General features: G+C 35.1%; 1 non-coding gene across 1 annotated transcript; it reads left to right on the top strand.

The window, feature by feature from the left end:
- The first annotated feature begins 20,977 nt into the window (after nt 1-20,977).
- On the top strand, nt 20,978-21,050 carry Trnav-gac. Its single transcript has one exon. It is a non-coding gene; the product is annotated as a tRNA-Val (tRNA).
- The last annotated feature ends 5,144 nt before the right edge of the window (nt 21,051-26,194 follow it).

Consider the following 26,194-nt stretch of genomic DNA (forward strand, 5'->3'; position numbering starts at 1 on the left):
ATAAATTTTGCGCTATGCGCATAACACTTTTCACATTAAAATACAGTTTATTCACTGCATCTTGCTGAAGACTTGAAGTAATAAACGGAGGAAGCGGGTTTCTCTTAACTTGCTTGCGTTCTACTGTGCTTACAGCATATTGCCTTGATTCAATCTCCCTGACTAAGTTCTTTGCTTCTTCTTCATTCTTAATATCAAATTTTTCTAGCTTTTTATTGTCATAGTGGCTTAGCATAGCAAAAAAAGCCTCATCTTTGCTATTTTGCATTTCTGCTTTTATGCTCCAATACTCCTGTGTTATAAATTTACTAATTTCATCTTCTCGTTCGCATATAATCTTTAATGCAACAGACTGCACTCGCCCTGCAGACTTGCTTCCCGACAATTTTGTCCACAGCAGTGGTGACAAACTAAATCCAACTAGATAATCCAAAGCTCTACGTGCTTGTTGTGCACGCACTAAATCCATATTAATTTCACGTGGATTTTTTATTGCTTCTTGAACTGCTCTCTTTGTTATCTCATTAAAGACTACTCTATAAATGTTGTTTTCATTACTGATTGCTTTCTTTTCTTTTAATGTCTCTATCACATGCCAAGCCATTGCTTCCCCTTCTCTGTCTGGGTCTGTTGCAAGATATATATCTGATGTTTTGCTTGCGGCTTTTACTAACTCTTTTATATACTTTTCTGCTTTTTCAATGGTTTCATACTTTATAGCAAAATCATTATCCGGATCGACAGAACCGTTTTTTGCTGGAAGATCCCTCACATGTCCAAAGGATGCAGCTACTTTGAACTCTTTACCCAAATATTTACCTATTGTCTTTGCTTTCGCAGGTGATTCAACTATTAATAATGCCATATTGTTAATTATTTTAGTACTTAAAGATAATATGTTGAGAAATATACGATGAAAAGTAAAAAAATATTTTAATGGTTCTTGTGAATTTTACGAACCTGGTTGTGGGACCTTTTCAGAAAACCCTTGGACGTTGCTATTTTTAAGTGACTTTGAAGGCTCATTACAATAGTATATGATCGCAGCAGCAACGAGAAGCTAGATTCCAGTGTCAGCTACTTGCATGACAAAAAAAGGAGCGCTGGGATGACATCCTCCCTTGTGGAAATTGCTCTCAAATCACAATGCCCGTACAGCCGTAACCCTAGAGGTACTGTTTCTCACCCACTGCAAATATTGCACGGTACTGTCCACTTGATCATCGTGGCGCGTTTCTGGAAACATTAAAATTTCATACTCAAAATCATTTAGCCATACTGCTTGATGCGGCAAAATAATCCTGCCAGACTCTATCATCGGAGCAATCCGGTGGAATCGAGTGAGCTTACCATCATGTGGCACTATTTCGATAATGGGTAAATCACTGTTTGCCTTCAGCTCTTGTGCTAATTGCTGACCACTTGTTTTGGCTTCGATCAAAATCGCGTGTGGTGACCATCTTGCAGCTAGTGATAAAACTTGTTCTTTAAGCTTTGGATACTCAAGCTTTGCGCGATATACATCAAGTAAATAGAATTTATTATCTATTTTTGCCCAGGTGGTGCAGACACTAAAGTTGCTCATGTCGCTTGTTGAAACCGCAGTATCCCAACTTTGTGTTACATGCGAGAGATTATCAGGAACATTTTTATAGCGCTTTAGCCACTCTCGTTTGACTATACCACTTGAAAGCGGCAGAGGGTTTTGTTGATATTGCGCAGCAAAAGCATAACTCCCAAGTTCAGCTTTTATCATCTCAACTTCTTCTTTTCCTCCATCGAGGGGATATAGCAACTGACCTTCTTCTCTTGAATATAATATCCTTACAGGTGACGCTGGTTTATTATATAATCGCCTGGTCGCACAGTGCTGAGCTACTCGGATGACAGGAACGGGAGGCATTGGCTTTTTGATTGAATAAATAACCTGCTTATTTTCAGAAATCATTGGCAAACAAATATGATGCCATATGTTTTTTGGCTTGGAGAGAAGGTGTCCGGTTAAGTCCTCCTGATGTAGCCTGTGCATCACAAGAACGATTACTCCTTGTATCTTGAAAAAAGCATCTAGTGTTTTTAAGCTTAAGCATTAGGTGGAGAAGGGAAGAACTCTGGAAGATTCCTTAGATATAAAATCTGTAGAAAAGAAAAGAGTTCCCTTCTCAAAAGTAGAGGCTGGACGGTATCGTAGAAAGGCCTAAATGGTTCTAATTCTGTATTCACAAGGTAAGCCTTACTTTTCATTTTTAATAGTAGTATATGGAGTTATATATGATCAACAACTTTTTAGGTATAGATGTTTCAAAAGAACGCTTTGATGTTTCTCTCTCATTCATAAGTAAAAAAGGAAAGCGTGAAACTAGGAAAAGGAAATTTAAAAATGATGATACTGGGTTTCAAGGTCTACTGAACTTTCTACAAAAACATAACGTAGAAGAAGTAAAAGCTTGCATGGAATCCACTGGTTGTTATAGCGAAGCTTTGGCTGAGTTCCTCCACAACGCTGGATATTTCGTTAGTGTTGTAAACCCAGCTTGCATAAGATTTTATGCAAAAAGTAAGCTTACACGACAAAAGAATGACCAGACTGATGCTGAGATTATTGCAGATTATTGTCAAAGACAGGAACCTTCTCGTTGGACACCACCTTCTCCTGAAAAGAAAAAATTAAAACATCTTTATCGTTGCTCAAATGCGTTAAAGGATGAGTTAACATTAGCAAATAATCATTTAGAAAAGAAAGAGAGACTGCCTAAAGAAGTTGCAAATGCTTGGGAAGACCTTGCAATGAACATAGAGCAAAAAATAGAAACAATAAAAAACTCCATACGCGAACTATTAAAACAACACAAAGAATTGTTGGAAGATTTTCAACTCCTATTAACTATTCCAGGAATAGGAGAGGAAACAGCAATAGCTATTTTAGCTGAAATTCCTGGTATAAAAGCCTTTATAAATGCTAGGCAATTGGCAGCATATGCTGGAACTATACCACAAAATATAACATCAGGCTCATCCGTACATGCCAAGCCCAGATTAAGTAAAACCGGTTCACGAACATTACGTAAAGCAATGTACTTTCCTGCTATAGCAGCTAAAAAGCATAATCCTATCATTATGGCTTCTTGCGAAAGATTAAAAGAGAAAGGCAAGCATGCTATGGCCATAGTTGGTGCTGCAATGCGTAAGTTACTTCATATAGTTTTTGGTGTTTTAAGTTCAAAAAAGGCCTTTGATCCAGATCATATCAAGAACTATAGGGCTAAAAGGTTAACTGAAGGTTTAGTACTTTAAAATCAAAAAATGCTTCTAATTCATCTTATGTAAAATGGCATCTTACACAAATTTATTGAATGTTGTTGGTTAGTGGATATGTTGATAAGTAAATTTCTGCTGTTTTATATGTAACTAATTTACTTATCAACATATCCACTAACTATAATCTGTATACTGCTACACAGTTGGAAGTATTTTTTGATTTTATTATGCAATTTGGAGAATTTTTATGACTTTTTTGTTGACTAACAAGACGGTATCTTTTCTATGCATACCAGTATGTGTTACGTGTCATGCCAAACATAATTGCGCCTGTATTAATAACAAAATTTAATATAAGCATTGCAGATTTAGGGCAATTTAATGGTCTCTACTATGTGGGATTTAAACTAGTTCATATCCCTGTTGGTCTTTGTTTTGATAGATTCGGTCCAAAAATTGTTTTACCTATTTGTGCTGTCTTGGTATCTATTGGAACATTACCTCTTGTGTGCTTTGATGAGTGGTATTATTCAGTATTAGGTAGAATAATTGTTGGGATTGGCTCGTCTACGTCAGTAATAGGAGTATTTAAAGTTGCCAGTATGTATTTTTCGCGAGAAAAATCAGCAAAAATGGCAAGCATATCTGTTATTATAGGGCTATTAGGGGCAATATATGGTAGTCTACCAATAGAACTTTTGCTTGATGAGTTTGGTTGGAATTATGTAATTTATATTCTTTCAGGGTTTGGTTTCTTACTCGCTTTATCTTTATTTTTAGTTATTCCTTACAATGCTTACAACTTTCGAAAAGAAAAAATTAGCATGAAGGATCTAAAAACTGTGCTTTTCAATAAATATATCATTCTAATTAGTTTTTTTGGTGGCTTAATGGTAGGTCCACTAGAAGGTTTCGCTGATGCTTGGACAAAAGCTTTTTTATGTGAGGTATATCAAATGGCCGGTGATCTAGCGTCTTCAATTTCTTCTGTTATATATGTAGGATTTGCAGCTGGATTGCTCTCTTTTGCTCACATATTAGAAAAATATCCAAATAGACATTATGAAGTTATTATTGTCTGTTCCTTTGCAATGATTGCTAGTTTCCTTTTACTTTTTACACAGGCTGGCGGATTGTATATTGTATTGCCTGCACTTCTTGTTATAGGTTTCGCTTCTGGATATCAAATAGTAACACTGTACAAAGCATTAAGTTATGTAAATAATAACTTAATAGGATTAACTACAGCTGTGTCAAATATGATAGTCATGGTTTTTGGCTATTTTTTTCACACTGGGATCGCAAAAATAATAGATTTGTGTTGGGATAGGACAGTGATACAAGGGGCAATATATGGTGGTCTACCAATAGAACTTTTGCTTGATGAGTTTGGTTGGAATTATGTAATTTATATTCTTTCAGGGTTTGGTTTCTTACTCGCTTTATCTTTATTTTTAGTTATTCCTTACAATGCTTACAACTTTCGAAAAGAAAAAATTAGCATGAAGGATCTAAAAACTGTGCTTTTCAATAAATATATCATTCTAATTAGTTTTTTTGGTGGCTTAATGGTAGGTCCACTAGAAGGTTTCGCTGATGCTTGGACAAAAGCTTTTTTATGTGAGGTATATCAAATGGCCGGTGATCTAGCGTCTTCAATTTCTTCTGTTATATATGTAGGATTTGCAGCTGGATTGCTCTCTTTTGCTCACATATTAGAAAAATATCCAAATAGACATTATGAAGTTATTATTGTCTGTTCCTTTGCAATGATTGCTAGTTTCCTTTTACTTTTTACACAGGCTGGCGGATTGTATATTGTATTGCCTGCACTTCTTGTTATAGGTTTCGCTTCTGGATATCAAATAGTAACACTGTACAAAGCATTAAGTTATGTAAATAATAACTTAATAGGATTAACTACAGCTGTGTCAAATATGATAGTCATGGTTTTTGGCTATTTTTTTCACACTGGGATCGCAAAAATAATAGATTTGTGTTGGGATAGGACAGTGATACAAGGAAATCCTGTGTATAGTGCTGAATTGCTGATAAAAGCAACATCTATTATTCCTGTATGTTTGCTGATAGCTGTTTTTGGGCTCTTATGGTTAAAAAAGCAGGATAAGCAGTCTTAAAATTGCTTGTGCATCTTAAAATTAAAGCGAGGTTTGATCTATGATGAGTGTTTTAAAAAAAATCTGTGGCTCTAAAAATAGTTTAAAGTCTTTTGATAACGAGGTTTATCAGTCTATAGAAAAAGAATTACAACGCCAAAAATCACAATTGCAATTAATTGCATCAGAAAATTTTGCAAGCAAAGCGGTAATGGAGGCACAAGGCTCTTTTCTGACTAATAAATACGCAGAAGGTTATCCAGGTAAAAGATATTACTGTGGTTGTGAGCATGTGGACAAAATTGAAAGTCTGGCTATAGAAAGACTTTGTAAGTTGTTTGGTGTTAAATTTGCAAACGTTCAACCTCATTCTGGTTCTCAGGCAAACCAGGCGGTATTTGCTTCACTGCTTACTCCAGGCGATACAATACTTGGATTATCACTGAGTTGCGGTGGGCATCTAACTCATGGTGCGGCACCAAGCCTTTCTGGTAAATGGTTTAAGTCAATTCAATATACAGTGAATAAAGACACTTACTTGCTGGATATGGATGAGATAGAAAAGCTGGCGCTGGAGCATAAACCGAAATTGATCATAGCTGGTGCTTCTGCTTATCCGAGAAAAATGGACTTCAAACGCTTTCGCGAAATTGCAGATAAAGTTGGTGCTTATTTGCTTGCAGACATTGCTCACTATGCAGGGCTTATTGCAGCAGGTGAATATCCGTCTCCTGCTGAATATGCACATGTTATGACTTCCACAACTCACAAAACTTTGCGTGGTCCTCGTGGTGGAATAGTGATGACCAATGATGAAATATTACACAAAAAAATTCAATCTGCAGTTTTTCCAGGATTGCAGGGCGGGCCACTTATGCATGTGATAGCTGCAAAAGCTGTTGCATTTAAAGAAGCATTGGCGCCAGAATTTAAAACTTATAGCAAGAAAGTCGTGGAAAATGCGAAAGTACTAGCTCAAGAATTGCAAAAGCATGGACTCGACATTATAACCGGTGGCACTGACTCTCATATAGTGCTAGTTGACTTAAGATCGCAGAAATTAACTGGAAAAGACGTTGTAGATAGCCTTGAGAGAGCCGGTATTACCTGTAATAAAAACTCTGTACCATTTGATACAGCAAAGCCGACCATCACTTCAGGGCTCCGTTTTGGCACCGCTGCTGAGACAACACGCGGACTTGAGGCAGAAAATTTTAAGGAGATAGCTGATCTAATAAATGAAGTAATTCAAGGATTAATCAGCGGAAATAGCTCAAGTGTCGAAAAAGCAGTAAAAGCTAAAGTTGAAAGGATTTGTAGTAATTTTCCTATTTATTAATTTATGTGGTGTCATCCAAGTAGCTGGTAGAAACGAAAAACTTCCTTGACAAACTCCGCCAGCCCCCTTATCATGAAACTGAAGCTATTGTATTTGCTTTCGCCAATCTGCAGATTAAAAGGTAAGGATTACTTAATGTATCGGCGTCTTATGTTCAATTTTTTGCAGTATATAGATACTGTATGTCTTTACAAAACTTCATCTACATCTAGATTTTTATCTAAATAAGCTGAACGCGCTTATAAAGCGTTACAAGACATCAAAAAATGCCAATACTCGACAGAGATAGTAAAAGACTAGCTAACTCGGGGATTCTTTGTCTTTTTTTCTGCTTAGTAAATTTCTTAAACATTTGCAGCGTAAGTTAGTTGCAATTAAAAGCAGCTGAATTTCGCTTGTCAAGCGTTTAAAACATAAAAAACGCCAATATTTTAAAGCGGATAATAACCCCAGGGCTTCTTTTGCCTTTTTTTTCATTTGGTAAATTTCTTAATGTTTGTGGCTAAACGACAATCGTCATCCCAGTGCTCCTTTTTTTGTCATCCGAGTAGCTGACACTGGGATCTATTTTGCATGTAACTCCAATTGTGTTTTGGCATAAAACGCGACGCGTATTAGACTTATTTGCAAGCAAAGCTTGCTAGATCCCAGTGTCAGCTACTTGGATGACACCATTCTTTTTCCTGGATCCAAGTAGTCTGGGCACTGGGATGACAAGAAGAAGGCACTGGGATGACAAGAAGAAGGCACTGGGATGACAGGAGAAGGAGGCACTGGAATGACAAAGTGGAGTGTCTGCTTCTGTCATCCTATGATAGCTAAAAAGACCTGGTCACGCGCTGGAATGACGTAGCGGAATGTTATCCCAGTTTCCCTATCCTGTTATCCAAGTAGCGTGACTACTTGGATCTAGCGCTGGATTACCAAGTCCAATTAAGTGCAGCATCATCACTTGTTGGAGGCTCAAAATACGGTTGTGACATTTCCTCTTGCACAGCTCTTTTAAATTCTGGACTTTCTATGCTTATCTTTGTTACATGCTCTTGTAAGGCTTTCTCAGCAGCTATTTCAGTAGCTGATGGACTTGTTCCATCTGCTCCTTTAAGACCAGTATCCCCTTTCTCTCCTTTTAGCCCGGTGTCTCCTTTATCTCCTTTTGGGCCTTGAGCTCCATCTGCTCCTTTAAGACCAGTATCCCCTTTCTCTCCTTTTGGCCCGGTGTTTCCTTGATCTCCCTTTAGCCCTTTACCTCCTAAGAACACCTTGTATCTTGAAAAAAGCATCTAGTGTTTTTAAGCTTAAGCATTAGGTGGAGAAGGGAAGAACTCTGGAAGATTCCTTAGATATAAAATCTGTAGAAAAGAAAAGAGTTCCCTTCTCAAAAGTAGAGGCTGGACGGTATCGTAGAAAGGCCTAAATGGTTCTAATTCTGTATTCACAAGGTAAGCCTTACTTTTCATTTTTAATAGTAGTATATGGAGTTATATATGATCAACAACTTTTTAGGTATAGATGTTTCAAAAGAACGCTTTGATGTTTCTCTCTCATTCATAAGTAAAAAAGGAAAGCGTGAAACTAGGAAAAGGAAATTTAAAAATGATGATACTGGGTTTCAAGGTCTACTGAACTTTCTACAAAAACATAACGTAGAAGAAGTAAAAGCTTGCATGGAATCCACTGGTTGTTATAGCGAAGCTTTGGCTGAGTTCCTCCACAACGCTGGATATTTCGTTAGTGTTGTAAACCCAGCTTGCATAAGATTTTATGCAAAAAGTAAGCTTACACGACAAAAGAATGACCAGACTGATGCAGAGATTATTGCAGATTATTGTCAAAGACAGGAACCTTCTCGTTGGACACCACCTTCTCCTGAAAAGAAAAAATTAAAACATCTTTATCGTTGCTCAAATGCGTTAAAGGATGAGTTAACATTAGCAAATAATCATTTAGAAAAGAAAGAGAGACTGCCTAAAGAAGTTGCAAATGCTTGGGAAGACCTTGCAATGAACATAGAGCAAAAAATAGAAACAATAAAAAACTCCATACGCGAACTATTAAAACAACACAAAGAATTGTTGGAAGATTTTCAACTCCTATTAACTATTCCAGGAATAGGAGAGGAAACAGCAATAGCTATTTTAGCTGAAATTCCTGGTATAAAATGCTAGGCAATTGGCAGCATATGCTGGAACTATACCACAAAATATAACATCAGGCTCATCCGTACATGCCAAGCCCAGATTAAGTAAAACCGGTTCACGAACATTACGTAAAGCAATGTACTTTCCTGCTATAGCAGCTAAAAAGCATAATCCTATCATTATGGCTTCTTGCGAAAGATTAAAAGAGAAAGGCAAGCATGCTATGGCCATAGTTGGTGCTGCAATGCGTAAGTTACTTCATATAGTTTTTGGTGTTTTAAGTTCAAAAAAGGCCTTTGATCCAGATCATATCAAGAACTATAGGGCTAAAAGGTTAACTGAAGGTTTAGTACTTTAAAATCAAAAAATGCTTCTAATTCATCTTATGTAAAATGGCATCTTACACAAATTTATTGAATGTTGTTGGTTAGTGGATATGTTGATAAGTAAATTTCTGCTGTTTTATATGTAACTAATTTACTTATCAACATATCCACTAACTATAATCTGTATACTGCTACACAGTTGGAAGTATTTTTTGATTTTATTATGCAATTTGGAGAATTTTTATGACTTTTTTGTTGACTAACAAGACGGTATCTTTTCTTTTCGGATAAGTATTTAAAAATTCCGACACCTGATGTTTAGCAACAGCTTGAATAAATTTCTTATTAAATCTTGAATCGTTATATAGATCTTCTAAATTTTCATCGTAGTGTTTTGCTTCATTTACAGCAAGCTTTATTATCTCTTCTATACCACTTAGAAGTTTCCTATACAATTTGTCGTATCTATTGCCTAGCACGTGTGTAGCGAATGTTTGTTCAATGTATTTTGTTATGTAATTTTGCAGCGTATTATCTATCGTGCTTATATTCATCAGCCTGCTTTAATATTATATTAACTATTTTACACATAAAAAGGTTAATATTGAATTAATAGAATACTTCTGAAGTCAAATTTTACTGAAAATTATGGTATTTAAGATATAATTGTCAGCATGAAATAAAAACATAAATAAAATGGATCTTGTAACAAAAGTGAAGCTCAAGATAAAGATGAATAAGGGTAAAATCATAAATATACTTATCATTTGTGGTGTAATTTTTTTCATATACCTTATTCATGAGCCAGTTGTAGATATGGTAGAAAAAATTATAAGTAAAATAAAAGAGATACTATCAACCATACAAAAAAATTACTTTTCGACATACCTACCACCTAATAAAACCCAATTACAATTAAAACAAAAATATCAAAGTAAAATAAAGTATTATATTTCATAATAACAAGAGCCTTAAATTAGTACATCTAACGATTTTATCATACGAGCCTTCGATAAATTATCTACTTATTACAATCAACTTCTCTAAAATCTTTATTTTTTAACCATAAGAGCCCAAAAACAGCCACCAGCAAACATACAGGAATAACTGATGTTGCTTTTATCAGCAATTCAGCACCATACACAGGATTTCCTTGTATTATTGTTCTATCCCAACACAAATCTACTATTTTTGCGATCCCAGTGTGAAAAAAATAGCCAAAAACCATAACTATCATGTTTGACACAGCTGTAGCCAGGCCTACTAAGTTATTATTTACATAACTTATCGCTTTGTAAATGGTAACCACCTGATATCCAGATGTGAAGCCAATAATAAAAAGCGTAGGTAATACAACATACAAGCCACCAATCTGAGTAAAAAGCAAAAGAAAACTAGCGATCATTGCAAATGAGCATGCAATTATTACTTCATAATGCTTATTTTTATATTTTTCCAATAAATAAGCCAAAGAGAATGATCCTATTAACATTCCTATCAATATTACGGAAGAGAGAGAAGATGCCAAGTCTTCATTCATTTTATATACTTCAAAAAAGAATGTTTTCACCCAACCATCGGCAAAACCTTGCATTGGACCGACCATGAGTCCACCAAAAAAGCTAATTAGAATAATATGCTTGTTGAAAAGTATGTTTTTTAAGTCTCTAATGCTAACTTTTTCCTGTTGAGCATTGCTTTCAGGCGTTACTAAGAACAGCAACAGAGCAAGTAAACACCCAAATGCAGAGAATGTATAGATAACATAATTCCAGCCAAATTTATCGAGTAAGAAGTCTAAAGGTAACCCGCCACATATCCCTCCCAAAATTCCTATAATTATAGATAAGCTGGCCATTCTTGCTGATTTTTCTTGCGCAAAATACATGCTTGCAACTTTAAAAAGCCCAATTGCTGAAGCGGATGACCCAATTCCAACGACTATTCTGCCAAGTATTGAATAATACCACTCATCAAAGCATATAAGTGGTAATGTTCCGGTAAATGTTAAGATAATACAAATAGGCAAAACAAATTTTGGCCCGAATTTGTCAAGAGCAAGACCAATAGGTATGTGAGCCAGCGTATAGCCTACATAGTATAACCCACCAAACTGGCCAACATCTGTAATACTTATGTTAAATTTTGTTATCAATTCAGGCGCAATTATGTTTGGAATTACGCGTAATATATATTGGTATGCATAAAACAGTGACGCCAACAGCCAGACTAAAAAATTCCTCTGCAACATGAATCTCAGCTAAAATTTAGGATTATAGATACTTTAGTTATAAAAAACAATACTATATTAATCATCTAAATCTGCTTAGCTCTTTTTACAGCTTATAACTTTAAGTAGCCAAAAGCCTATCATACCTATTAGTAAACATATAGGTATTATTAACATAGATTTAACCATTACATCGGCTCCATAAAGCGGTTTTTCATCAACGATCTTACCATCCCAATAAAAATTCATTATATTTGCAATAACGGTATGAAAAAAATAGCCAAAACTCATAACTATAGCATTACTTACAGATCCTGCACTTGCTACCGCATCATCCTTCACAAGATTTACAACTTTGGCAGTCAAAACAATTTGGTACGCAGAAGCAAAACCAACTATGAATAGTAATATGGATGCTAAAAGTGAATTAATGTTACATATAAAAAGTAATAAAAACACAATTATCATAGCCATAGCACAAGAAATTATTATCTCATAGTGTTTGGTTGGTTTTTTTTCTAGTAAGTAAGAAAGTGATAAATATCCAAAACCAAAGCCTATCAGTATCCATTTTGAAATATTGTATGCAACCTGTCTATCTATAGCATACATCTCATGCAAGAATGTTGCAGACCATACATCTGTAAACCCTTCCAATGGTCCAACCATAAAGCCACCAAATAAACTTATTAATAGAACATTTTTATTGAATATAACTTCACTTAAACTTTTAATATTTAATCTTTCTTCTGAAGTATCAATTTTGGGTATAAACATAAAGGAAACAAGAGCAAGCAACAATCCCAGTGTTATAAATGTAACAAACACATAGTCCCACCCAAACTTATTAAATAAGATATGTAACGGTTTAGTGGCAAATACACCACCTGAGATGCCAATAATAGCTGATATACTAAACATCATGGCAAATTTTTCTCTACGGTAATAAATACTTATTATTTTAAAGAGTCCAAGTACTGAAGCAGAGGATCCAATACCAGTAATTATTCTTCCAATAATAGAATAACTCCAATCATTAGAACTGACTAAAGGTAAAGCACCTAAAGATGTTAATGCAATACAAATCGGTATAACAACTTTAGAACCAAATCTATCTAAAAGAATACCTACAGGAATATGTGCTAACACATAACCTACATAATACAGTCCACAAAATTGTCCTATTTCTGTTGTTCCTATATTAAACCTTACTACCAATTCAGGAATTATAATATTTGGAATTACGCGTAATATATATTGGTATGCATAAAACAGTGACGCCAACAACCAGATTAAAAAATTCCTCTGCAATACTTTACCCCAAAGCTAGTATTATAGATACTCTGTTTATAGAAAACAATATTTTTATGAATACTTATTTTAATTTACCGGAATTTTATACAGTTGAACTCATAGCCAACATAAGTAGTTTATGCATTAACTAAATTTTCCAGGTTCAAGTTTGGATGATGGAAAAAGTTCACTTTTTCTATTTTTAAAAGAGACCTTGTATCTTGAAAAAAGCATCTAGTGTTTTTAAGCTTAAGCATTAGGTGGAGAAGGGAAGAACTCTGGAAGATTCCTTAGATATAAAATCTGTAGAAAAGAAAAGAGTTCCCTTCTCAAAAGTAGAGGCTGGACGGTATCGTAGAAAGGCCTAAATGGTTCTAATTCTGTATTCACAAGGTAAGCCTTACTTTTCATTTTTAATAGTAGTATATGGAGTTATATATGATCAACAACTTTTTAGGTATAGATGTTTCAAAAGAACGCTTTGATGTTTCTCTCTCATTCATAAGTAAAAAAGGAAAGCGTGAAACTAGGAAAAGGAAATTTAAAAATGATGATACTGGGTTTCAAGGTCTACTGAACTTTCTACAAAAACATAACGTAGAAGAAGTAAAAGCTTGCATGGAATCCACTGGTTGTTATAGCGAAGCTTTGGCTGAGTTCCTCCACAACGCTGGATATTTCGTTAGTGTTGTAAACCCAGCTTGCATAAGATTTTATGCAAAAAGTAAGCTTACACGACAAAAGAATGACCAGACTGATGCAGAGATTATTGCAGATTATTGTCAAAGACAGGAACCTTCTCGTTGGACACCACCTTCTCCTGAAAAGAAAAAATTAAAACATCTTTATCGTTGCTCAAATGCGTTAAAGGATGAGTTAACATTAGCAAATAATCATTTAGAAAAGAAAGAGAGACTGCCTAAAGAAGTTGCAAATGCTTGGGAAGACCTTGCAATGAACATAGAGCAAAAAATAGAAACAATAAAAAACTCCATACGCGAACTATTAAAACAACACAAAGAATTGTTGGAAGATTTTCAACTCCTATTAACTATTCCAGGAATAGGAGAGGAAACAGCAATAGCTATTTTAGCTGAAATTCCTGGTATAAAAGCCTTTATAAATGCTAGGCAATTGGCAGCATATGCTGGAACTATACCACAAAATATAACATCAGGCTCATCCGTACATGCCAAGCCCAGATTAAGTAAAACCGGTTCACGAACATTACGTAAAGCAATGTACTTTCCTGCTATAGCAGCTAAAAAGCATAATCCTATCATTATGGCTTCTTGCGAAAGATTAAAAGAGAAAGGCAAGCATGCTATGGCCATAGTTGGTGCTGCAATGCGTAAGTTACTTCATATAGTTTTTGGTGTTTTAAGTTCAAAAAAGGCCTTTGATCCAGATCATATCAAGAACTATAGGGCTAAAAGGTTAACTGAAGGTTTAGTACTTTAAAATCAAAAAATGCTTCTAATTCATCTTATGTAAAATGGCATCTTACACAAATTTATTGAATGTTGTTGGTTAGTGGATATGTTGATAAGTAAATTTCTGCTGTTTTATATGTAACTAATTTACTTATCAACATATCCACTAACTATAATCTGTATACTGCTACACAGTTGGAAGTATTTTTTGATTTTATTATGCAATTTGGAGAATTTTTATGACTTTTTTGTTGACTAACAAGACGGTATCTTTGCTGTTTGATCACTTTTGGCACCATACTTATTGTCAGTAGAGTTATCAAGGAATTCTCCTAATTTATCCACTAGAATTGATTTGTCGCCGTCTTTTGCAGGAAGTATAGCTTTCGCGAAAGCTTTTTTGTTTACTGCCTCTATAAGGTTGGAAGCATTGATTTTAGCAAAAGCAGTATCAGCAGCAGTTTTAGTGTAAACATCTGCAGTATTAGCTTTCTTTCCTAGTTCAGTATCGACGTAATTCTTGTCAGCTTTGTTAGCTAGAGCGGCTGTGTCAGCTTTTTTTGCCAACTCATCATCTACATTTTTTTTAGTGTAAACGTCTGCAGTGTTAGCTTTAGCTGCTAAATCAGCTGAATTAGCTTTCTTTCCTAGCTCAGTATCGACGTAATTCTTGTCAGTTTTGTCAGCTAGAGCGGCTGTGTCAGCTTTTTTTGCCAACTCATCATCTACATTTTTTTTAGTGTAAACATCTGCAGTATTAGCTTTGTTGGCTAGATCAGCTGCACCAGCTTTCTTTCCTAGCTCAGTATCGACGTAATTCTTGTCAGCTTTGTTAGCTAGAGCGGCTGTGTCAGCTTTTTTTGCCAACTCATCATCTACATTTTTTTTAGTGTAAACGTCTGCAGTGTTAGCTTTAGCTGCTAAATCAGCTGAATTAGCTTTCTTTCCTAGCTCAGTATCGACGTAATTCTTGTCAGTTTTGTCAGCTAGAGCGGCTGTATCAGCTTTTTTTGCCAACTCATCATCTACATTTTTTTTAGTGTAAACATCTGCAGTATTAGCTTTGTTGGCTAGATCAGCTGCACCAGCTTTCTTTCCTAGCTCAGTATCGACGTAATTCTTGTCAGCTTTGTTAGCTAGAGCGGCTGTGTCAGCTTTTTTTGCCAACTCATCATCTACATTTTTTTTAGTGTAAACGTCTGCAGTGTTAGCTTTAGCTGCTAAATCAGCTGAATTAGCTTTCTTTCCTAGCTCAGTATCGACGTAATTCTTGTCAGCTTTGTTAGCTAGAGCGGCTGTGTCAGCTTTTTTTGCCAACTCATCATCTACATTTTTTTTAGTGTAAACATCTGCAGTATTAGCTTTAGCTGCTAAATTAGCTGAATTAGCTTTCTTTCTTAGCTCAGTATCGACGTAATTCTTGTCAGCTTTGTTAGTTAGAGCGGCTGTGTCAGCTTTCTTTTTCAACTCATCATCCACACCTTTTTTAGTATAAACACCATTATCATCAGCCCCTGCTTTGAGCTTTGCTAATAGAGCATTTACAAAATCATTATTGTTTATGAGTGATTCTTCTAAAGGTTCATCTAACGTCATACCACACTCTCCATTGATTATAAAAACCATAGAGTGCATAAAAATAATATAATTTCCGTAAATGCTAGATTTTGCATAAGACTTCCCTGAAACTTGTTGTTTCAGAATTCTCCTCTTGTAATCCAAGTGTGTAGCAGATGATGTCATTCCAGTCTGGAATCCAGCCTTTATTATGCAGCCACTTATTTAAAGTTAAGTTTTCTGGATCCCAGTGGGCTTTGTTGCATCGCTAGCTATGATGGATTAAAGATAAAAAAGATAGGGAATATCAGTAGCTTATTATTCTGGTATTTATAACAAGAACGGTCAGTGAATACCTAAATTTGAGTAAAAGAAATTTCACTACCACTCACTAATCTGGCTAAAATTCAAGAATTTCAATGCTTTAGCTATTTTCAATAGAATTAAATTTATTAATATAAATAACAAATTACTATTCTTAAATTTGATCAGATTGATTGCAAAAAAACAAGATTTTCAATAGGTTGCTTATAATCCTAACTATAGTTAGCCTTTCATAAGTAGCGATGCAACAAAGCCATCCCAGTGTCTGGGCACTGGGATGACACCGAAGGGGCTACTCGGATGACAAACCCTGTCATTCCAGGGCGTGACGCTGGTTTCCATCCAAGACGGCAGTGCTTGACACTGGAATGACAAGAAGAGGGCACTGCCCTCCTTGTATGTATTAGATATAGGCCGAGTTGTGGTCGTGATAAATGTGATCGCTTGCGCAATCGAACATTTTCACAAAACCATTCTCTAGATAAAGATTATATTCGTGATGTTGATCTGATAATACAATATTATCTTGCTCCCCTGAATTGAAATGACTTGAATCTGACAGCAATTCGTAATTTGGATTATCTATTTTACTAATGCTGTTTATTACTTTGCCATTACCACTTGATATAGCTAAACTATAACTATCACCATCCTTCATTATCTTGATGGACACCTTATCTTCAGGTAACACTATAAGCTTCTTTGTGCCACTATCGTGGATTACGAATTTGCCTTTTTCAAAATAGTATTTGTCTTCCGGCAAAGCACCAACCTTATAATCTGATGTGTGCAGTTTGTTCCAAAAATCTAACACAGATTGCTTTTCTGCTCCTTCCGCTCTATCATACAAGGCTTTCACATCATTATAATTTATCGTTACATTTGCCTTATGCTTCCCTTCTGAGTCCTGCTCGTAGCTCTTTTCTATTTTGAGAATTGTGTCTTTTAATACTACCTGTTCTTGCTCTTTCTCCTCCACTGAAGCTGACCTTTTTGCCCTTGTTGGAATTTGTGGCTGATCAGACTGCATTTCACTATTGTCGTTTGATGCAGTTTTCTCTTCAGCAGCTTGTGCAACAACATTAGTAGTACTATGAACTTCTGTCTTAGTTTCACTTACTTGCCCTTTTGGACTTTCGGTTTGTTTCTCTTTTGTAAATATTCTTTGATAGTCCGTGTAGCCTCTATTAGTATCACCGATATCGCCACTGCCTTGATCAAAAGTTATTTTTTTACTTCCATTTCCCATATCTTCAATTTCAACTTGAGGAGAAACAGATGCTAGGAAATCGTTATAACTGTAGTTGTAGTCAGCAGAAAAGAATATTTTCCCTTTGAAATTGTGAAAGTTATTAGACAACATTCCAATTTCTTCATCACCATCAAACAATTTTACTTTAGTGAAATATGTTTGATCTTTTATTCTAACTATTTCACCGCTGGAGTTTCTTTGTATGTGATAATCATTTGGGTCGTACTTTATAGCAAAAAGTTTGCCAGAGCCATATTTCTCTAAGTTTATAAGGCCCACATTTACATGTTTATGGGAATAATCTCTCTTTTCATATTCATGTGCAAATATTGGATCTATGTATCTATATTCATCTGATATATTTGGCATACCTATTGGATGTTCATTACCATCTTTTGTCACCGGAACAAGCTTATATGCTCCGTCTTTTTCCACTAATTTTAGATGAGTAATACTTTGTGGTAGTTGAAACCTTACATTTGCTCCATGGTCATGAATAAATAGATCACCTTTCTCGGTAATATAAAAGCCCATATTTTTAAATTCATGTAAGCGCTCGTCTCCTTGCTTTACGACAGCTTCATATACATCATCGTCTGTCCTATCTGTTCCCTTATTATCCAGTAATTTCCCTTTTTCCACGATTACTCCATTTGCCTTTTGCTCATCAGAATATTGTGCATGTTCTGAATCCTGATGATTCAAAATTTTGGTACCTCTAAGAAGCAGAGAATCTAAATCTTTTTGGATGTGTCCAGTGCTAGGATGCAACAACTCATTCTCATGTAAATGCGCTTCATCAAAGTATTCATCGCGTTCAACTGTTCTGCCGTCTATTAGAGAAGCTTTATGATGACCATTTTCTTTTGTAACTGCCATGTAAGCACCGCCTTCGTATGAAACATTTAAGTTGTGTAATATATCCTCAAAAACGAAAGTTTCTTTAGTTTGGCCTTCAACTTGCTTAAAAAATCCTGATTCGCTCAATAATTCTCCAAGCTTTGTATTTCCGTCATATATAGACAGTGCACCCATATCTCCTTGACCATGAGCTTGCATAGAAAAAATCTTACCTTCTTGTAGATCAATATGATTTGTACCTCTTATCAAGTTTGAATCGATATTGATCATCTCTTCTAACATCTTTTCTACATCGATGTTCTTAGTCGCTTTTACTTGTTCTAAGCCAGTGTTTATGGTTTCATCAAGTAAGGTACTTTTTAATTCCTCATATTTGGAGGGAATTGAATAATATTTGTCTGAATACTCTTCGTAAGAAATCTTCCCTTCGCTATATTCTTTATTTATCTTGGGATATTCCATTTGCCTCTGCTCATCCAGATTTTTTAATGCATCATCATAAGCTTTCTTTAAATTTTCATCATACTTTGATAGCATTCTAAAAGCCTGATTTTTATACTCTAGACTGTTTCGGTATTCATTACCTTGTTCGTCAGAGTAAGTTAGTTTATCCTGTCCATCGGAAGTTTTTACTACCTTAAGGAAATGATATTCCTTTGATATATCAAGTGTATCATTTGTTGCCCTATTGATAGCACGAGCAACATCATAAAATGCAACGTGTTCTACAGGAGAAAAACTTCCAACGTTTTCTCCATCCATTTTTTCTATATTTGCTTTATAGTAGGATACGTTTTTAATTTCTCCACCCACTATTTCTTGACCAATTGCTATGAAATCTCCTTTTGTAACTTGCAAAGCGTTGAGATGTTCCATTGCAGTTTCTGTATCATTCTCAGCAAGCCAACTTTTGAAGTCAGCATCATGTCCTTTTATGTCTTTCAAGAAACTTTTTGACTCATCTGAGTCACCTTGACGTAAAGCATCTAGGTAGTCTCTTAATAAACTAGGATCTTTTTCCTGTAAGTACATTATCAACGCATGACCTGTTTTATAAACCAAGCTATTTGCTTCGCTGTCCTTTGAGTATTCTAAACTTAAAATTTTATCTAAATCCAAATTTGCAGCTTCAGTTTTGTCGATACTTGATCCTTGAGAATTGAATTTATGATCTGAATGATGCTCAAAGTAGTCTGCAATTCCTTCCATTAATACTGTAGGTAAAGATTTGCCTCCTGTAGCCAAGTAAGTTAAACCATGTGCAAATTCATGCTGAAGGTTATGAATGCCACCTTGCTGGTAGACGTACATTTCAGCAAAAACGTCAGCTTTCCCTTTGTAGTAACATTTACCACCTTCGTCTCCAAGGTAAGAACCGAAACGCTCGCTTCCGCCAAGGTGAGTGTAATCATCCTTGTCATCAAACATGTAAATTTTAAATGTTTGTTCTGAACTGCCGCGTTCTAACTCGAATGCGTTTTTAAAATTAGTAGCTGTTTCTCTTATCTCACTTTCAATGTTAGCAACTTTACTTGCTCTTAAATTGTGAGAATAAACCTCTACTTTAATATTTAAATCTTCAACTTCTATAACATGTGGCGAATTAAACCCTTTGCCGTTATTGTTGAAGTATCCTTCTTTAGTTATATTTTTATTTACTTGTTGACTAATTGTCATAATTTTAACCTCTAATTTGCTGATCTTTCAATATCAAGCATAAGAGGTTGTCCGGAAACTAGTAAATTCAAGCATATTCCCTCTTTAACATAACCCTACTCATAGCTAGGTATATGAAATTCTCAGTGGATGTTGTGAGTAAATCATACTCCTTCGATAGCCTTCTATTCCTATTAACCCAAGCAAAAGTCCTTTCTACAACCCATCTTCTTGGCTGTACTTTAAACCCTTGTTCTCTTGTTGGTAGTAGCTCAGGTGGCGTATCTTTGTGCACCCAAAATCTACATGGAGGCCTTTTAACAATTTCAATATCTATGTCATATTCTTCCTTTATGTGATTCTTTAAATTTCTTCCTTGGTATCCCATGTCAGCCCACATTTTTTTAACTTTAGTATATTTTGTTCTCATATTGTTTAATGCTATTTTAATACCATCTCTATCATTTTCGTTAGCAGCGCCTACGTAACAACCTAGTATAAAACCCTGAGTGTCTGTAATTATATGCCTTTTTCTACCCTTTACTTTTTTACTTCCATCATAGCCTTTGATCCCCCCTTTTCTGTAGTCTTTACAGATTGACTATCTACTATACAGGCACTCGGCTGCTCATTCCTTCCTATTTTTCTTCTACTATATTTTGTAATTTCATAATTCATTTTCTCAAAAATTCCCTGCTTCTTCCATTGCCTGAACTGCTCATACACAGTCTTCCATAGCGGAAAATCATTTGGTAAATACCGCCATTGACACCCTGTACGCAATACATAGAAAATTGCTTCTAATATTTCTCTTTTGCTATACTTTGGCGGCCTTCCTCCTTTCTTGTATGATACTCTGAAGTGTTTTTCTATTCTTGCCCATTCCCTTTCGCTTAGATCTGTTGGATACTTTTTTCTCATCTTTACCCCGTACTAAAATTTCAGATATTATAGCCTTTTACTTGTTTCCGGACAACCTCTAAAGTAATTTCCCTAAAAAAAACGTAAATCCCTGTATTAATATAATTTATATCTTAATAAATAAAGTATAGATAGTTAACTTAATATGTAAAATTTAGAATATGGCTGAAATTCTATACAGCTATATTCCGGAATCACATTGGACAAGGACAAAAGCAAAGTGGTTTATTGACTTTCATTCCACCAAAGCACTATACTAAAACCACGATGGGTAATTAGCTCAGTTGGTAGAGCACTTGCTTGACGTGCAAGCGGTCGCTGGTTCGAACCCAGTGTTACCCACGTTTTTGTTCATGAAAAGATTTTATATGACAGCAGTGCACAACGGCAAACACTCAGCGGCGCAGTCCAAGCGCTTAATCTATTCCATAATAATAGTTGCGATAACAATGTTTATGGAAATAGTAGGTGGAATAATTTCACATTCGCTTGCTCTATTGTCAGATGCAGGGCATATGCTTACTGACCTCTTTGCCTTGGTTTTAAGCTGGTTAGCACATAGGTTTTCAGCTAAGAAATCCGATTTGCAGAGATCATACGGATATCATCGGTTGCAGATAATTGCAGCATTTGTTAATGGTTTAACTCTATTCCTCATTGCAGTAATCATTATAATTGAGTCAATAAAGAGGTTTATTTTTCCAGTCAATGTTGAGTGGAAAGTAATGTTAATAATTGCTACACTCGGTCTTGTCTCTAACATAATAGTCTTTTTTATATTACATAGTAAATGCGAGAGCAATATAAACATAAAAAGTGCTGTACTACACGTTATAGGAGATATTTTAGGTTCTGTAGCTGCTATACTTGCATCTATAATTATCATGCTTACTGGATGGCAAATAGTAGATCCAATCTTATCAGTATTTGTTAGTGTGATAATTCTAAATAGCGGCTATAAAATTCTCAAAAATTCTTGCCATATACTCCTTGAAGGTACGCCTGAGGGTATATCTGCTGAAGAGATAAAAAGTAAGATCACATCAGAATTACCTGAAGTGATAGATGTGCACCACATACATACATGGTCGCTGTCTGATAATTATTTTATAATTACCATGCATGCTAAAATAAAGCAAAATGTGCAGCACACCAATGTTTTATATGAAATAAAAAAAATATTGCTAGATAAGTTCGAGATAGCACACTCTACAGTCGAGATCGAATACGATGAGTGTGCGGATAATAAGATACTTAAACATTGACGTTTTAAATTATTATGCTATTACTAGAGTGTAATGATGTTGAAGGTAAGCTATGATAGGTATTTCTCAAATACAATTTCCTTCAAAGGATTCTAGTAAGCTAAAATTTGTTAGCTACTTTGGAGCTTTTGTCTCGTTAAGCATTATCACTAATCCTGTTAATGTTCTTTTTTCTCTTGGTACTATGTTCTTCAGGTCTGAAATTAAAACTCTTTATATCTACAAAGAAATAAAAACGGCAAAACAGCAAAAAATGAGCAAAAGGGAATATTGGGAAATATTTTTTAAAAACAATACAATCAAGGTAGCAGCCTTCCTCTTGTTTTCTGCTTTCATAACATATCTAACTTTCACTACCACTTTCTTGCTTATTTCGTTACTGGGAACTATACCACTTACAATGCTATTAATTTTATTGCAGAGTGAACTAAGGCCAAAAGATTTTAACCCATTTACGCTGCTTAAAGCTTCTATAAATTTCTTTTTGGAAGGTATAAAAGAGAATTTACGTGGTATGGTTAATAGTTTTGATGTTAAGCTTGAACATTTACTGCCCCATCAATTAAATGATGATATCATTAAAAATATTGATAAATTAAAAGATAAGTATGGTGAAGAAGTATCCGAAGACGTTATTAATGATAGAGAATTTAAGCAATTTATTGAATATATAAATGATTTATATGAACTTAATTATCGTCAATTTAGTGATGAAGATAAAGGAAGAGTAATTGCATTTTTAAATGACTTTTGCAAAGATGATCAAAAGCATAGCTCCCGCTTTACAGGTGGACGGATTTTACTTTTAGTTCTGAAAGCCTGCAATGATGGAGACAGAGAAGCTGTAAAAAATAAAAAAGACGCGTTAATTACAAATTTGCTTGATAGCCAAACTTTCTCTAGACAAGAGCGTATTCCTAACACCTGCTTTACCGGTATTGTTTATAGGATGTTAAGTACATTAGAAGGTATTCATCCTGATCCAGAAATTAGATTTACTCCTCCAAGGCAAATATTACTTCCAGAAGCACAAAATGAAGCACGTAAGTTCATGTTAGACAGGTTAAAAAACAAGAAAAACAATAAAGAAATTTTTAAGGCTTGGTATGACGTTCAAAATGGTTATGAAGATGATGAAAGTCAAAAAATAGTTGATGATTTTATTTCAGAAGTAAGTATTCCTTTAATGAGAAAATTATTGAGTATTACTTCTCAATATAGTGAACAAATTGTGCTGACGTTAATGAAAAATATTAGCTCTATAAAGTTAAATAAATTACAATGTTGTGAGCTGGTTCAGCACATGAGAAATAAACTGCAGGAGCATGGTTTAGGTGACCAAGAAAGTTTACTCGAAAACATCGGAAAAAAAGTATTCTTAGAGCTATTAAATCGAGATCTACTCGAGACAGATTTTTCTCTCAAGGATTCATCTTTGGATGGAGCTAAAAGAATAGCTAACAAAATAATAATAGGAGAAGTTGAGAAATTTAGGTCAGAAGCTGCTGAAAAGGCTAGGGAAGTTAACTCTATAGAAGTTCAAGTGGATGTTACATTGCGGGGTCTGTCAACCTTGCCGCGAGAAAAGAAGTGTTGCATTGCATATAGCAGACTAAGTGGCCAGTATGAAGGTGATGAGAGAGAGATAATGGAGAACATCTTACTAAAAAAATTAGAGATAACGAAAAAAGAAATGAATAAGATGCTAGAAGAGAATGATATACGTAAACTAAAATTAGCACTTGATGATGCATGTAAGAAAAGTGGAAAAAACATGGAAGAAATGATAAAAGAAGTAGAAGAAGTAGTCTCAAGTCGTTTCTCGCATGAAGTATCTGTTAGTAATATAGCAACAGAGTCAGCACACTTATAAAAATTTATTTTCCTTACCTTGCAGAAGATTCACAATATTTCTGTGGTGTTTTAGGAAGACCAGTGCTCCTATAATTAGTAATGTTAAGAACAAATTCCTCTGAAAAAAAAAGGACCATGCTACAGCCGTTGAAGTAGCACTGAGTGAAGCAAGGGAAGAGTATCTAAAGGCAAGAAAGACTATTATCCAAATTATTACGAATACTAAAGTAATATCAATGTTAAATGCTATCAGTATCCCTAGAGTGGTTGCAACGCCCTTTCCTCCACTGAATTTTAGCCAAATAGGAAACATGTGTCCTAAAACTGCTAAAATTGCAGATACATATATATAAAAATCGTTATTATCACAAAATTGTTGTGCTATATAAACGGCAATAAATCCCTTAAAGGAATCCAGAAATAATGCCAAAGCAGCAAGAAATTTATTTCCCGTCCTTGCAACGTTTGTAGCACCAATGTTTCCTGAACCTACTTCTCTTAAGTTTATCCCTTTTATTCTTGTAATAATTAAGCTAAACGGTATTGAACCGAGTATGTAGGATAGTGTAAGGACTATAACTAACACAGGTAAAATTTACTGATTAATAATCGCAAAATTTCGTCATCCCGCTGCTTGTTAGCGGGATCTATGCTGAGATACCGCGAATAAATCGCGGTATGACGTAGGGAAATCTTACTTATTATAGCTATACCTCTCCGCATATGCCAAAATTTAATTGATTTTATTATTCCTCAGCCTTTTTAGGTAGCACTGAACTTCCTCGTTAATCTGATTACTAAACAGTATAAGCGCTGTCATATTGATGAGAGCTAAACAAGAGAATAAAGTTCCACCGATATTGGCAATAGCCATTATATCTTTAGAAAGACCAGAGAAAAACGCCACAATTATTACCGCTATGCGGTATATCACTATACTTTTTGCACCGAATAAATATAGCCACCCCATTTCACAACAATATACAAACGAAATTACTGAAGAAAATGCAAACAAAGGTGCAGCTATGGTTAAAAGTATAGGAAACCATGGAGAAACTGTCTCAAATGCCTTTTGAGTAATTAATATCCCTTCACCAACACTAGTCTGGTATGCACCTGTTATTACTATTGTTATTCCTGTTAAACAGCAAATTAACATTGTGTCAAAGCATGGTTCTATCATAGCAACAAGCCCAGTTCTTACTGGTTCTTCATCTTTAGTTGTTGCATGAGTAATTGAAGCAGAACCAACACCCGCTTCGCTGGCAAAGATTGCCCTTTGAATTCCAGCAACAAATGCTCCTACCATCCCTCCACCAACAGCATTGAAATCTATCATAGTGGAAAATAATATTTTTAACGTATAACCAAGGTTATGAATATTAAATGCAATAATAATAATACAACTAAAGATATATATAAGTGACATAATAGGCACTAGTGCAGAAGATACTCTAGCTATCCTTTTAATTCCGCCAATAATCACTAGAGCAAGCAGCGCAGAGATTATGGAAGAAAGAAACCAAGAGTGACCATCTACCCAACTTGAATAGCCAGATAATATTGAAACCATTTGATTGGTTTGAAACGCTACACTTCCACCAAGACCTGATAATACAAAGAATACTGCATACATGGCAGCCAGCACAATACCAAGTTTTTTAAATCCAAATTCCTCCAGACCATTCCTTATATACTGAAAGGGACCACTAAACAATTGGTCCTGATCTTCTGTTCTATGTCTAAACGCCAACGTTACCTCAGCAAATTTTGCTGACATACCAAAAAAACCTGTAATCATCATCCAAGGCACCGCTCCTGGCCCTCCCATTGAAACTGCAATTGCGACTCCAGCAACAGTTCCAAGACCTACTGTGCTTGAAAGTGCAGTCATAAATGCCTGAAAATGCGTAATATGACCATCATGGTGATTCGTGTCATATTTTCCACATAAAATAGCAAACGCATGCTTAAACATTCTTATGTTGAGAAACTTAAAGCGTAAGGTTAAAAATACATAACCAAAGGATAGTAGAAGAAGTATGAATGGTATATAAAAGATTTTGAAAAACAGCACTTCATTCATGAAGTTATTTATTCCATTCAACACAGCATCATAACCTTCGTAAAAACCTGAAGCAGCGTACACATCATTAAACAATAGGCAAAATAACACCATACAAAGCAATCTATAAATCATGTTAATACCTTTTAGAATTGTAATAAGAATCTATTGTATTCAAAACTTCCCTTCTTAGTAGATATATTGCAGCAGCATTTGGAATCATAAGGCACATAAACAAACTGTCACCTAGATAAGATATAAATTCTATATTCTTTGACATACAACTGATATACACTGAAACC

This window comes from Drosophila ananassae (assembly GCF_017639315.1).
Source record: "Drosophila ananassae strain 14024-0371.13 chromosome 4 unlocalized genomic scaffold, ASM1763931v2 tig00000240, whole genome shotgun sequence".
NCBI lineage: Eukaryota > Metazoa > Arthropoda > Insecta > Diptera > Drosophilidae > Drosophila > Drosophila ananassae.